The 15,975-nt window shown below is 37.7% G+C and overlaps 1 protein-coding gene across 1 annotated transcript in view; it reads left to right on the plus strand.

Annotated features, from left to right (window-relative positions):
* Window positions 1-15,975, plus strand: part of RASGEF1B (RasGEF domain family member 1B) — a 116,417-nt gene that overhangs the window by 13,674 nt on the left and 86,768 nt on the right. The window contains exon 2 of the mRNA XM_042871637.1: window positions 12,247-12,300. The gene's annotated coding sequence lies outside the window, so the exon portion shown is untranslated. The remainder of the gene's footprint in view (window positions 1-12,246; window positions 12,301-15,975) is intronic.

Below are 15,975 nucleotides of genomic sequence, written 5' to 3' on the forward strand. Positions count from 1 at the left end.
ACCAGTATAATTTGTCTAAGTATTTATCTTAATTTTGAAACAAATGAGTTTCATTTTTTTTCCTGTGGTTGAGTATATGCAAGTACAAAGGGAAATCCCAAGCTAAATCACTACTTGTTCCTAGGTCTTGTAGTTACAGCAGAAGCCCAACAAAATGTTAAGCTAAATGGGGAAACTGGTTCTGTGGAAACATTTGGTTAAAGGACTGTACTGATTTAGTCACACTGAGGGTTTTTCCTGTTGTTCAGTCTTCCCTCACTGGTGACCTAGAACTAACTTAGAGAGCTACTTGGTTAATGACGTGATTTACATGCAAATGTGATCAGAGAAGTTTACCCCCAAGGGAATGTTACAGGTGCTCATACATAACCACTTTGCAATTGCACAAAGGAAAGTTCCTCTTGAGACTCTAATGTAAATCAAATAGTTGAATGGTGGGTCAATGTCAATATTACTAGTTAGGCTTGCTTGCACCGAGTAACAAGCTTTTCTTATAATTCTTGATTTAATTGTAATCTGAATGCAAATGAAATGTAGTCTGGATACTACTTCAAATGGATTTTGCTTGGAGAAATACTGAGACAGTAAGAAGGCCTAAATATTTGAGCTCTGAATTGAGGGGATTAAGAATGCTAGTTACTGCTACTTAGCGGTGAATTCCCGAATAGACTTATCAGACACATTAATACATAGCTGTCAGGTCATATCAATTGCCAGGAGGGAGAATCTTGAGTGCCAGAATCAGTAGTTTGCAAACAACTTTCATCTTTGATAAGAAAGGTAGTGCAGAAGGCTGAAATTCAATAGCGTGGTTCAGAGGAGTTTACTATTGTCCAGTATGGCCCAGAAATGTTTTCCCAAAGCCATTAGGAATAAAGCTTTCTGTATTTCCAGTATTGGCTTTTCAACCTGGTCCGAAATACTAGTATCTCTATGTTTCAGTTCTTAGATAACTGTGTCCTTGCAAATAAAGCAGTTTTTAGCTGGCTCATTTCAGTGATCTCTTCAATCATACAGTTTACCTTCTGAATGGATATGCTTTCACTCTGTTAAAATCATGTAAATGTAAACAATTTTGTTGAGTGTTTAGGTAAGATCCTTCCTCTTCACCTGGATTTTTATTTTGCTTCTCAACAGAAGATGGTCCTGTAGTTTCATTGCAAAGATGGCTGAATCTTAGAAGCTTTAGTAAATATGAGTCTTATGTTCATAGTAGCTATTAAAGTTAGTCACCTTGCTAAGGAGGATTGTGATGTGAGAGCTGAGTGTAAATGATATGCATAGAGGAAAATAGTTTGTTTTCTTACCAGAATACACATCCTAAAATTGACACATGCTTTCATGGGTTCAGATAGAAAATGAGGCAAAAAGTACTCGGAAGGCCCTAGGAATCATAGAATCGAAGTGTAGTAGTCAGTGTTAGTTCAAAATAAAAAATATATATTTTTTTATATACACATAACAAATCTAACCTTACAATATAGCAAGGAAGCTGTATGTCATTGTGACTTCTAGGATTTGCAATTGTAAATTTTAAGTTACATTCTACAAATCTACCAAAAAAGGAGACCAGGCAAATGTATTCATGATTTCCGACATTATTTAACATGTTCAGTGTAACTTACAAACAAGCACAACTGCTCTTCACACCTGAATCCTTCTTAGCTTTGAGCATGACATTTTTCTAAAACAGTGCTGGGATTAGATTGCTCAGCGCTGGACATCTTGTCATTAAAATATAAGCTTTCAGGAAGTTATTCAAGAGAGTCTCTCCATTTCTTTAGCTGTATTTTTTTCACTTCATCTATTGTGATTGCTCAAAATTACTTACACTCAGACACTCGTCTTCATCTGGTAGTTCCTCAGTTCCTCATATAACAGATGGGTCTTTCCTAAAGGACACTAAGGGGTTACTAGATTGGCCAGACTGAAAGCAAGCAGATACACCTGGTTGCAGACCAGACTGAGTGTGTGGTGACAGCTGTGAGCAAAACAGGAAAAACATGATGCTTATGGATCCTGTTGGATTTAAATTTGAATTTGTTTTGATACCTCCCTGTGGTTGAGGAGGGATACATATGTGGAGCTTGTGGTGTTGTCAAGTGATAGTGAGATTTTCAGAGTGTTTTGCAATTCCTTTATGTAGATAGCAGTGATGTCAGAGGTAGACTTGTGTTAATGCTTTTGTAAATCCTGCTCTGAGTTCTAAGTATACTAAGGATAAACTGCAGATCTGTTTCTGATTTGATCTTCTGGACTTGACTCCTGAGATGCTCTTCACTGGGTTGTTCTTGACTAGTTGTCATCTTGCTGTACTGAGTAGTGTTCTTGTCTTACTTTTTTCAAGCAGCCTAAAATAACTGATGTGCGCGCTCTCTCTCTCTCTATAACTTTGTATCTGGTTTTTAGACTTCATTTTCCATTTTCTACACCATTAGCCTTTGCAACTCTTAAAATAGTATGAACTTCATCTCCATGGGAGACTACTTAAAACATTTGGATTTAAATCTAAAAGAAAACATATTTTTCAGAGGCTACAATGTGCTCTGGATAACTATCAGTTATAAAGAAAAAAATGCTGGAATGACTGAAGTCTCATGCCCAATAAATTCCTTTCTTCCAACAAAAATTCTCTCTGAGAATTATAGAGCAAAAATTTGCTCTATGTGAAATTCAAGAAAATTTATGATTCAGTGTTTGAGTGTGCATATTAAATTTATTTTCTGCTGTTATTGAGTGGCATGCGTGCTGATGTTAATCAACTTTTTGTTGTCTTGTCTTTGTTTGAATTCTGAATATCTATTGAAAATTTTAGCCCAAGTTTAAGGCTGACTTAGATGTCTCATTTCAGTACACAAAGACAAGACTTCATATAGTAAAGAATAGTAGTAGAACGTATCAGTCTTTTTTTCAGCTGTATGACTTTATCAGATTTTTTCAACTAGAGTCCATTAAACTGAGAAGTATTTAGAAAATGTATGAGAATGATATTTTCTGTATACTTGTTGATTGAATTCATTATATTTCTATAGGAAGGAAAAGAAGGAAATAGCCAGATTTTTTTACTGTTTTTAAGTATGAAGTATACTGCCCTTGTGATTAGAAGAGCTTCAAGTGACTGACATTAATGCAAGTTCAATATGGGCAAGAGTTACTCCCTGGATGATGTTGCATTTTAAATGTAGGTTATGTTTTATACTCAATGTCATCTTTTTTTTGAAAAGGAAGCCATCAAATTATTAATATGAGATTGCTTCAGCAAGTCTATGAAATGTCTGTTCTTTCCCTCTTATGTTTACTACTCTGTAGTAAAATATTTATCGCAGTCTTCAGTAACGAGGAGCTAGATATGACAAGTAGCACTAGTGTAGAAACTTCACTGAGAAAATAACTAAAGCTTCATCAATGCCTATTGAAGAGAGATGAATTCTAAGGGTCTGAAATATCAAAGAATATAGAATGTTTTCTGAGAAGTGTATTGACTCTGAGAACCAGTAGACGTTATTTTTCATTGGGTAGAACTTCTGTGCTACCACAAAAACCGAAGAAATTGAAGAAATAACACTGGAGATTTCTAGTTAGACTTTGTGTATTTGCTCACACAATCAGTTAAGTACTCGGATTGCCAAATGCTAAGGTTTAATTTTCTTCACAGAAGACTTGAGACATAAGCTTTCATGTATTTTATTTGATAGTACATAGAACGCTTAGCCAGTAAAGCTTTCTGAAGACTAAATGGTCATTTTTTTTCTTACTGAAGAGCAAATGAAGTGCATGCATTTAGTGTTTAAGTGGTTTTGAGGCTAAAAAGATGAAATCATCTGTGGAGATAATGTATGAAGACTATGTTGTCAAAGAAGAGGTGAATGTGCATTGTGTGGGAACTGACTCATGGCCTGAATCACTGAGCACCCAGGAAAAGGACCCAGTTAGCCCTGGGAACATAGATGAAGACAAGTCACCTGTGTGACTGGAAGGGGTGGAGCCTGGCTGCACCTCTTAGACCTCACTTAAGAGCTGACTGCCTTCAAGGAAGGATCTCTTTCTGGAGATCCCTCTTTGGTGAAGCTTTTCCCCTGTGAGCCCAGAATCTTCTGATGTGTGAGCAATTTTCTTCCCTTTCTTTTGTTTCTTCTTTCCTTTTCTTTCTATTCTGCCAGTCCTTCTGGCATCATGCCTCTGTTGTGACAACTTTACCACTGTATTGATCTAATTGCTGCAGCCATTAATAAATATGGAATACTTGGATACTTCTCTGCTTGCAGCTGAATGTTGTTTACAAAACTACCTGTGTACAAATACCTTCATTTGAGTCTACAGCTGAAACGGTTGATAAGGGAAGTGTTAATAAGCAAACATAGAAGTGAAGTAGTTTAAAATAATGAAAAGTAGCACTAATGCATTAATAGTGTGCATTCTTTCTGTTCTGAGTGATGTTTTCAATTACTATGCTATAATTTTGCTGTGCTGAGCTCTCTTAAGCAGAAATGGGTTTGGTTACAAAGGTATTGAGGGCAAAGCAGTACTGAGCGGTTGGATTTTTGACAATAACTATGTACAGAGAAAAGACCAATTGTACTGTTCAAGAGGTTGTCCATGATGCTTAAAGACACTGTGAAATATACTGTGCAATTCAGAGTGAACATGCACAGAATTAATGTGGCAGCAGCATGTTATTATTTTTCCATGCTACTTGTTGGACTTTTATAATATGCTTCTGATGTAATTGGTGTGATACATTATTAAATATGGTATTCTCTTGTGGGCTGCTTAATTTAGATTTTTTTTGTCCATAATGACTTTGCTCTTGAGTTTGTACTAAATGAACATCTTAAGTATTTACCCCAAAAGGGCTAGAGTATATTGGAAAAATGACTTCTGCATTGAGATTTTTGTTCTGTATTCCTGAAATCTGAGCACCCCAAGCTGAATACTGTTGACAGCCATTGCCTGTAGGGTTATACAGCATGTCTGCCTTGCTCAGTGCTCTGTGTACATGGATATCCAGGAGCTTGGGTAAGGACTTTTTGGTGCATCTTGTTTGGAAAGTGTTTTATTTCAGTTGGTTTATTACTAGCCAGAGTGCAATGAAATGCCCATTGAATCAAGTTTTGTGAAGACAGAATCAAGGTAGCTGTAATTAGCTGTCTTATTTGTTTGCATGTCCTGCCTTTAGGTGCAATTAACTTGAGGCTAGGGAGAACTTCAGGCCTGTGCAGGAGCAAAGCATTAAGCCTCAGGATTTGGTCTCAGGGCATTTAAATGCTCAGTCAGAGAGGAGACAAGGTGCAATTAAGCATTTTACTTATTGTTATAATGCAATTATCCTTTTCTAGTTCCTGGATTTGTGTGCCTAAATTTGCTTGGGTAGCTTTTTCCTTTGATTAAATTCTGTGAACTTAAGGCTCTTCAAGAAGACAACTCATGGGCATTGTTGGGACAAGCTTCTCTTCTGCGTTACGTGAGGCTTGCTACAGGGCTCAGATAAGAACCCAGAAAAGCAGCATTAGTGTTTCTGGTATGTTTCACTCTTTTCTTCCAGCGCAATTCACTTTACTTTCTTTCTTTCTTTGTTTTCTGATCTAGATATCAGTTTTACACTGATATTTGTGTTCCTACTTTTTACTTGGAAGATGTTCCTGAGTATTTAATGGATCCATTTCAGTGCTGTATGAAAATCTGAACATACCGTTGTCAGTTATTTGGGCATAGAGGACTTCTAAAGGTATGCAGTAAATTTCTTTACAACTGTTACCTCAGCCCAAAGAGATTTTTCTTGAGGAATGATGGTATGGATTGTTAACCCCTTTCCTTAGTTCACTGACTCGGTGCATCATTTGAGAACACACTGAGCAAAACTGAATGTCATAGTATGTCCTTGTTATATCTTGAATGGTGTAAATATTAAGGTAAGGGAGTAGATCACTTAGTATTCCTGCTGAATCAAGCAGATAAAAGAAGAACCAACCTAAAAAGCCTAAGGGGATTATTTTCAGTTTGCTTCTGCTTATGTGTAGCTGTGGACACTGTTAGTATTATCCAATTTAGTGTTGTCATCAGACTGTATTTTTGTACTTAGGGCAGACAGGTGTAGTGGAAGTAACTACTCTGTTCTGGTTATAAAACAATTGTTTCAGTATTTGCATTTGTTTGCTTTTATAAAATTGGAATCAATCAGATTTTTCTCTTAATATCCATACAATCAATGAAACTTGATTGCAATTAAAACTCTGCGTTCAGTTCAAGTCTGCATTTATTGATTCAGCACCTTGCCAAAGCTCTTAATGTGTAGGCTCTTCAAGCTACAAGTAGAGCTGAGGAAAAATATAACTAAAGCTGAAGACACTTGAACCCAAATCTTTGTTCCTTATTGTCACTAACTAATCTAGATCAAATTCATTTTTGTCACATACAGAAAGCTTGAAATGATGTAATCTGAAGTTTTCTATTAATGGACCTATTGATTTGTGGAGCAGATTGTAACTGCTCTTTGAGTTTGTTTTCACTTCTGATTTGTTACGATAAATTAGTTTTTGCATTGTTCTGTTTACGCTATTGAGATTTAGACTGGGTCACAGCCTAAACAAGCAAGAACCTGCAATCCCATATGGCAATTGTCTTGCCAATTTGTCTTACTAAATGCTATCTGTTCCATAGATTTCTGGGTTTTGGGTGCATCTTCTCTAACGTAAGCTGTGTGTTTTTCAGGATGCAGGAAATTGGTTTACTCTGCTAGCTTGTCCTTTTGAGGCAAAAAGTAGCTGTTAGCTAACCATGAAAGGCCATGAATGTGCAGTGGAGAAACAGCTTTAAATGTTAATAAATGAACTTATCCTGAGAGAAACTAACTTCTGAATCTGTTAAGTCATATTAATGTATTTTTTTCCTGTATTAATAACTGAAAATTGCCACAAGGGTGCATGAAGTGTCTTTTAGTAATTGTACGTTTTTTAGGTAATTGCAAAAATAAAAGCTTTGAGTGATCCAATGAGAAGCTGAGGTTAAGGCTGTCACTCCCTCTAAGACTTTTGCTTCAGGGTATTGAGGATCACCTGTAAGTGCAGAAACTGTCTTGGATCAGTGTGCCAGGGACTAGAAGTGTTGGAGTCACCCACAGGCAGTGCTGGCAGTCTGTCAAGTGTATGTCAGGAGAGGGAGAGAATGGTGGAACTCGAATTATTATGAGACCTATTTTCATTCTGATGAGAGTTTTTAACTTAAGTTTCACAATTCTTTCCCCACCACCACTATTTGTTGTGTTTCTTTATTTCCTTAATTTCTGTGACTTCTGGGTTTTCCTCATCCTTCCTAGCCCACTAATTTTACCACCTTAGTTCATTTCCGAACCCTGGCACTTGCTGGTTCTTGCTGTGCTCTCTGCCTCACAAAAATGAGATAAGCTGTGGCACTGGAGTGCTCCCACTGCAGACTCCCCAGATGCTTCGTTATTTGCTTATAATACTAGCATGCCTGCAGGGCCTAATTGAAGAGGCTACAGAGAAGCAAGTTTGGCAAGGCAGGGAAAGGTTGTTGTCTTTTTCACCTTTTCTCTTTTCCTTTACTGTAGTATGGGCCACTGTAATGAGTGCTCCCAGTTCATCAGTGAGCTAGCTAGATCTATAGAAGGCTTGTTTTTTGGTCCACTGCTAATAGCAGTGGGTCCTGTTGCTCCAAGTAGATCTTAATCCAATCAGAGGTATTGGGGAGAAACAATTAGGGGAGATTCAGGTTGGAAATCAGGAAACACCTCTCTAAAAGAGTGGTGATGCAGTGGCACAGGCTGCCCAGGGATGTGGTGGGATCACTGTTTCCCTGGAGGTTTTCAAGAACCATGGAGATGTGGCATTGAAGGCATGGTTAGTGGGCATGGATATGGATATGGGTTGGTGTTGGACTTGGAGATCTCAGATGTCTTTTCCAATCTTAATTATTCTATGATTAGATATCCTGTGGGAGAGAATGAACACCTGTAAGTAGAGAATGGGGACTTAATCCAGCAGAGTTGAGGGAGCTTGAGGTAATGGGGAAAAGTATAGCAAGCAACTCAGCCAGCCTGGGTTGGAAAGAGCAAGAGACTTCAAGTAGAAAGGAAAAACAGCATGCAGAATTGAAAGGTCTTAAGTGCTGCAAATCTCATCTTTGGGACTCTGTTTTCACCAGCTCTCTGAGGAGGAAAAAATGAAGTATAGCACTGTGACTGATTTTTTTTTTCAGAGGGGCTTTGGGCAATGGATTCTTACAGACAGTAAATTTCTAAAGCAAACATCTATGGAACTTTGCTTTAATTCTGAGCCCTGACCCTTCTTGCTTCATGGATATGTTAATGAACTGCTTAATTAGAGAATATTGATAGCATATAGTTCATCATTATGTATAGTATATCAGGCTCTAATGCTAGTTAGTATTTCATACTTTAAGATTGCAGCTTCTCTCAAAATATTTAAGCCTGTTTTCAAAAGCTACTTCTGAAAATCTGTAATGCTGAAGAGTGCTCCTAAGTTTCATAGGTTGTTACAACTTCCTTACCTTGTTCTACCTCCTCTGTGCAATGCAAGCTGTAACCTCGTAAGTTTTGTTTCCTCAATTGTAGCACTAGAAAACAAATAAGGTTGTTGATGGGCTTTGCCGAAGGGCATGATTCTTTAAAGAGTGGAAATAGAGATCAGCAGCCAGCTCACCATACTGCTTGCTTGGAAAGGTATCATGTGAGGTCATAGAAACAGATATTTAAGATACAGATCATTGTTTTCAATAGGCATTACGTGCCCCAAAGGGAGATAGTTGAATAGTCTTCTGTTCAAGTAGAACTAGGGAAAGGATGGAAGCCTTGTATGGTGAAGGACTCCAGAATTTCAAGACAGGACTAGGTGCATGAGAAGAAAGCTCTTTGTATTAAAGTTCCTGAAGAAGTGTCACTGTAAGGAAATGAATAGTTTATTTATATAAATGTTTTCCTTTGGAATGGAAAGTTAACAGGAATTTTGTGTCAAACTGAATGTGGAAGTGATTGGGGAATTAAATGGTAATACATTCTCCTGACACACATTCTGAAAGTGAAGAGGTCAGGCAACTGGCTGTGAGGAGTATACTGTCAGAATGATAACGTTTCCTTTTTCATGAGTCAAATTCCTCTAAGATGTACAAGGGATGTACTAGGTGGAACACAAGAGCTTCCTTTCAGAAGGTGTGGGGAGAGGAGAGTTTAAGTGGTAGCTATGTAGAAAGCAAGATCCTGGCTTGTTAGTTCACATCTCAATCATCAAATGGCTACACCAGTGAGTACAGTCTACAGAAGTTGATTTATCTTCTCTGTGTGCTGGATGATAATACATAGAATGTTTATAGATAAAAACATGCAGTGAACTAACAAGTGGGAGTATGGGATTTTTGAAGGTGGGGAGAACTGTAGAGGTGAATTGCATCCTCAAAATAACAGTCCCTATGCTCTTGGTTCAAAAAAAAAAAGCTAACACTTCAAACACTTCAAGGTCAAGTTGCCGAGGCTAAGTCAGTCTACTGCTAGGTAGAAATTCTACAAAAATCCTTGTGGACACTTGTGGCTGAAAGTAGGAATTTTTTCCAAACAAAGGACACTATCCATGTTGATGAGAAATGCCATTCAATTCATTTGCTTGAAACTAAATATTGTATATACTCTCAATTGAAAAGAGACCCCTTTCAAATGTACTTGATTTAGACAAGCCTCCTGAGACACTGCTTACATGGGGATTTGGGGAGTATTCAAATGGTTTCCCTTAAATATGTGAATCTGGCTGTATCTTCAATTAAGTGAACTTCTTCCAAAAAAAAAAAAAAGTGCTCTGATGAAAGCTGTAATTTTTCTAATGAGATGGATCTTAATTTGCGAGTCTTAATAAGGCATTCTGCTGTGAATAGACTTGCTGTGAGTTGTTACTTTGCATCTCTGGATGAATGCATCAAAGGCAGTGTTTCATCACAGGGCTTTTTCCCAAGCTTTATTTTTGTGCACTCTTTAAAAAATCTGGATTATGTTCAGTGTTCTTGGAGCTTAGACCCTTTGCATGGTGTCTGCTGGTAAAAATGTCTTTTGGACTTTAGAGATTGAAATGGAGAAGGCCACTTCCTCAGCTGATGTTACACACTTAATGCAGGCTGTGTGCAGTGATTGTATACAGGATAGGTCTAAAAATAACACTATGAATTCGTGTTTCTTTTTTCAGTGGCTACAGGGTACTACTTGTTTTTCCTCTTAATTTTATGCTGTTTTTCTTAATTGCTGACTCTGAAAATGCAGAGTGGAACAAGAACTGATCTGTGAGTTTCAGAAATGTCTCAGAGTAAAATGCTGCTTTATAGCTGGGCAACCCAATAACTGGTGATGAGCTCCATGGCCATTGAAGAGAATTCCATTGCTTCATGTTCCCAGCTGTTAAGTGTCATGTTGGAACTTGTGAGCAATTTAAAACTTTTCACACATAGTGCATAGCTGCTTTTGTGCAATTACCATTCTGCACTTGAAATATTTCTTAAATTTATATATAGTGTACATTTGTTCTTGCTATGTGATTAGTGTCTTGAAATCCTATAATCTGTTAGAGCTTTGGGCAGTCTAATGTGGTGGGATCCGAGGGCTGTGGAAGCAAAGCAGCCACTCTGGAATCAAAGATAACTGCAGTAAAGGAAAAATTAATGTGGAGGAACTTTTTGCATACAGAAAGTCTCAGTGGCTATGCAAAAGTGGGCTACTTATCAGTGATTTTTTTTTTTTCCTGTTTGCTATAGATAAGTTGACACAAGGTTCCCGTGTCTAGGTTGGCTAAAGTTAAACCATTTATTGCTGAAACCTTGTTTGCACAGGGGGGATTCAGCTTCAGTGGCAGACAATTTTTCAAGTCACCTGTAATTGCCAGTGTGGATGAAACTCTATTGTGAACAAACAGTAAGAATTCCCCTCTTCCACGTTTATCAGTGTTTAGGCATATTGAGGTCTGCAAATAAACTACTTATGTCCCATGTCCAGACTCTCCAAGGAAAGGTTTGCTTAAAGAGCAAATGCTGGACATGTATTTTTTAAAAAACAAAAAAAAAGTTCAATTCTAGTTTCAGAGGCTAAGCTTACCTTGAACTTGTAAGTTTATAGGCCATGTCACTAGCAAATATGTTTTTATTATGTGAGCTATTAGATATGCCTTGCATTTTGTCTGGAGATAAAGCTGATGTGTGACTTGAGTAGGGTTAACGATTATGGGAAAGAGCAACATACTTCTGTCTGCTCAGTTGCTCATTCTTAATATAACATTCTATTTAAAAGATCTGAATGTAGCTTGAATGCCTTGCTATGTACAAGTCCAAGCTGATAAGATGAGAGGGTAAGAAATACTATGCGTTGTGCTGAAATGGCTGAGTGCTTCCTGTTTTTGTATTGTGCAGGAGTGCTTCACATCCTGAAAAGGAGATAAAATTAAGCCCTTAATGAGTGTTAATTTCTTGTCTAAAGTATTGATGGCTTACTGGAACTTAATGGCCCATCTGCAAACAAGTGAACGGAGTATGGGACTTTGTTTGCATCTGTCTTCCAGCTTTACAACTCACTCAAGTGTCAGAGGTGCTGTGCTCTAAAGGGCTTCTCTGCCTGGAGAACCTTACCTGTTACAGGCTGCCAGATATTGGCCTTTGTCGTGTATTTCTCTTGGCTTTGATTAAATGCTCTTTTCTCTTGTTTTTGTTTTTTCTTCATGGAAAGCTGATGTTTTGGTGTCAGTATGTAAAGCATCAGCAACATTCTGGGGACAATTTCATGGAGTCAGCATGAAATAAATTGGTGATTAAGCTTTGTGCTACCTCTTTTCCAAGTGATATTCTTTCACTATCAAATATTGATAGAATCACAAAATAGTTTGATTTGGAAGGAACCTTTAAAGACCATCTCATTCCAACCCACCTACCATGGGCAGGGATGCCACTCACCAGATTGCTCAAAGCCCTGTCCAGCCTGGCCTTGAACACCTTAAGGGATGGGGTGTCCACTGCTTCTCAGTGTAGGTTTAAACAACATAAATCTGGAAAAGTACATTTAGTCTGTATCATCTAGCTGAGAGAACAAAGAGCTTAAAAGCAGCATGCATACCTTGATGTCAATACACTGTTCTATTTTACGGCAGTTGCTTGTTTTAATATTTAGAAATGTTCTGATAAATGAAAGATTTCCCAACATATGACTATATTAGCCTGGACTGATGGATCTTCTGTCTCTTTATTTTGCAGACAGTGCATTTCAGGACATTGGCCCATGCAAAGCCCTTATCTGCCCACAAGCAGGTAAGCTTTTTTTTTTCCATGTGTGCACTTTTTTTTTTTCCAAATGTGTCAGGCAAATAGTGGCACCTATTTGCTGCTTGTTCTCTGGTACTAAAAGAGGAAGAGAGAACCATGGTGGATTGTGGATGTGGAGTAAAATCCACCTGTGTAGAAATTTGGTTGCGGTTTGCAGTAAGCATTTAGATGAAAGAAGCTTGAAATGTACTTGCAAGTCAAGTCACTTATGCAGAGGCTTGCAAACAAGATTTCCTTGTTCACAAGCTGTGTGGAAGCTTGCAAATTCATTTCCACTCAGTCTGTACATTCATCAAATAAGGTTATTGTTACAAAGGTCTCTAGACAACTTGAACTTACAAACTTTGGATTTTCTGTGCAGGTCTAATAGATCAAATAGAAGGGGGAACATGTAGCTGGGGAGCCAAGAAGTCTGAAACCTCTGAGAATACCACAGAAATCTAAATATACATGCATGTCTGTATGTAAAGATTGTTCACTCTGCCATCCTCATGCTTGAGTCAGCAGCTTCAGCTTTAGGGATCTTTTTTGCAAGAAGGCATTCTAGAAGTGTTATTTTCTTATAGAAACATCAGATAAGGTACCTGGTAGTTATCTACTAATAGGGATAATTATGTTCTGCCTTCTCACCTTGCTCAGCCTTTCAGTAAATTAGCAGTTTTACAACTACATAAATTCAAGTTTTATGACATTTCTTAATGATAAGGAACTTTTAAATCTCAGTGACTGTGCACAGTAATGATGGCCAGAGGGAAAAGTAACCGAAGAGACTGTGAAGACATCTTGTGATCGTCCCCAACTTCTGTATATTTGTTTAGAACAATAAGGGTATATTTTGCATATATGTTGCCTTCACTGTTTGAGGATATGACAGTACTCAACTGGCTCGAGTCACTGACAGTCTGATTGCAAAAACAAAACAAAAAAATCATTCAAGTCTTAACTTACTAAAATTTGAAAGAATGCTTTACTTACAACCTTTGTAATAAAGTGTTTCGGTATTACGTAAGGCCAGAACTGAGAATGTTTCTGAATCAAAGTAAAATTAATTTCTTGTCAGTTGAATGACTATTTGTTCATGATAAGTACAATTCCCACTCTTGTGTATTTCAGCTAAAATTGACAAAATAGATTTCTGAATTGGTGATATTGTGCTTAAATTGACTATTCCCACTCATAGCTGTTTCTGCATTTGAGAGCATAGTTATTAGGATGTTATATTCCAGCTGTTATGCAGTAACTAAATTTTCCATTTGCTGGAGAGAGCAAGAGCTGCGTGGTGCTATTGTTGCCCTGTGAAGTATTTGTTTTCAATTACATAAATATTTATGGCTCTTCAATTCCAAATAGTGGTTCTGGCTGTTCTGTTGGTCACGTACTATGAAGAATCTCAGCCAGGAAGTGGAATGTAGATGAGAATTCTGGTTTCCAAGGTCATATTCCTGAAGAACTGCTTGTGGAAGATGGGGCAATCACATATTTGATTCTGTTAGCGGAGATGTAGAGATTATAATGCTGAATAGTGCTGGGAAAATGATATCTTTCCTAGAAATGACAAATACCTCAGAACTGGTTTCTCCTCCCTGCTTTGTCTTCTCTCCATTTCTTCATCCAACACTGAATCAGAATTTATTCAAAATTAGACCTAGATGTCAACCTTCCAGCTGGGTAGCAATATTTGTGTCTATCATTTGAGTAGACCACATGTCCCCATATGAACCCAGTATCCAGGTTCTTGTCTTCATGATAACCTGAGGTCCTCGGTGTTTTTTCCAGCTCATTGTTCTGCAGTGTAAGTTGGACAAAAAAGAAGATCATTTAGAAGCAGTAGATATTATTTTATTAAAAACAGTGAAATGTGAGATAATGTGCTTGAAGATGAATAATAACCCAGGTTAGATCGAAGTTGAGGTGTGAAATGAGTTTCTATTTACAGTGGCAGAGGTGAGAATGTTGAGGGAGGGGGCTATAAGCATACTGTTCTGAAATTGCTAAAACAGTAATATAAGTTTACTGATGTAAAACCAGCTGTTTTGTTATTGTGATGAGTGGCTTACATATTGTATGTATATACTACTATCCATTTATTGTTAAACTGAGCCAGAAGAGACCAAACAATTCAGGAAAGGCGTTTATACAGGTTAGTATCTTAGCTGTGGCTTAGGATGTGGGAAGTCTTTACTGTTTTGATGTGTGCATTGGAAAGTTACTTTAGGGAGCTTCCAAACGGTGATTTTCTGCTGCTGCTATCTTAATTTCAGATCATCTTTGTGATGTGTTGTTTGAATGTGAGTAGAAGCAGTTATGAAATCATGAGTCATGGGGCCCAAAGGCAGTAGAAACACAGGTCTGAACTGGACAGGCTGTATCCAGAAAACTTAAGTGCAATTAGGAGATAACTAAAAAGCTGGACTACCTCACTAGCAAATCAGTAAGCTGGGAAGCTTTGTCAAATACTACAGCCTGAGTTAGAAAAGTGGTATGAGATCCCTCAAGCTTGGGGTCTTGCTTTAATGGGATAAAATGTAGTTGTGTAAGCACAGCTTATTCTCTTCAGAATATGATTTCAAAGGCTGTGAATGCATGTTAGAAGCAGTGTGTCCTCTTCTTGCACTTAAACTCTTTTCACAGCAGATGTCAGTTCTTTGTTTCCAACCAGAGCTCTATCTCAGGAAGAAGTTGTGGAGTGAAAAAGAGAAAGGGGAAGAGATGTGCTAGTGTAAAACCTATTTTATGGTGAGGCATACAAATTTTGTGAATTTTGTACTTGCTAGATGAATCTTAGCAATGCATTCTGAGTGTATGTAAAATTCCTCTTTCACCCTTCTAGTAAGTTCTTTTTTTTTTTTTTTTATGTATAGACATTGGTGGAGGGGGAGGTGGGGATTGGCAGACATATTAAATCTGAATAGAAGCTGATTTTCAAGCCCAGGGTTGATAGTGGTGCTTATGGAAGGCAAACTAATGTCACAATGAAGGAGGCAGGAAAAGTGGATGTGGGAAAGGTATGAATTTGCCTTGGCATTTTTAGGATAAAAAATTAAGCAGATGTTCTAATATGATTGCATCATGTACATATTTTTGCTTAAGTATACTTCCAGTGGAAGAAGCAAAGGACAAAAATACATTCACTTTGCTCCTTATTTGAAAGAAGTGATCATCTTCTTTGGCAGATGTATAGAGCTGCAGCACTGGCACGTGCAGGTTGGCTTGGGATGATAGCCAGAAAGCATTGATTTGTGTGTGCCACTAAGGAAGGAACTTCAGTGGTTTATCTCCCCTGACATGCACTTGTTGCTTATGCCTATACTTAATGTCATATTGCTTCTACACAGGTGAACCTTGAGGTACAGGAGTTCATTTTAGTGCTCTTGTAGTTCAATAAACAGAACCCCTAGAAGGCTGTCTGTAATGAACTGTGTTGTAATGAGTGTTGTTTCCTGCGGACCAAGGAGAAAGGATGTGCTATCAATTCTTATTTCCACAAATCTAGTTTTCACTTTTGTTTTTTACCCTATGACATGTTATCTTCAATTTTAATAATACCAGTAAGGCTAACTTCTGCTACTGATGGTGACCAGTAAAATTGAGCTCACAACACAATTACAGATAATATTTCATTTTCCTCTTAGATCAGTGTAGCCAGAGGTATCATCTGTA

This window comes from Lagopus leucura, unplaced genomic scaffold (genome assembly GCF_019238085.1).
Source record: "Lagopus leucura isolate 7727_CA_CO unplaced genomic scaffold, USGS_WTPT01 Super-Scaffold_100004, whole genome shotgun sequence".
In the NCBI taxonomy this organism is placed as follows: domain Eukaryota; kingdom Metazoa; phylum Chordata; class Aves; order Galliformes; family Phasianidae; genus Lagopus; species Lagopus leucura.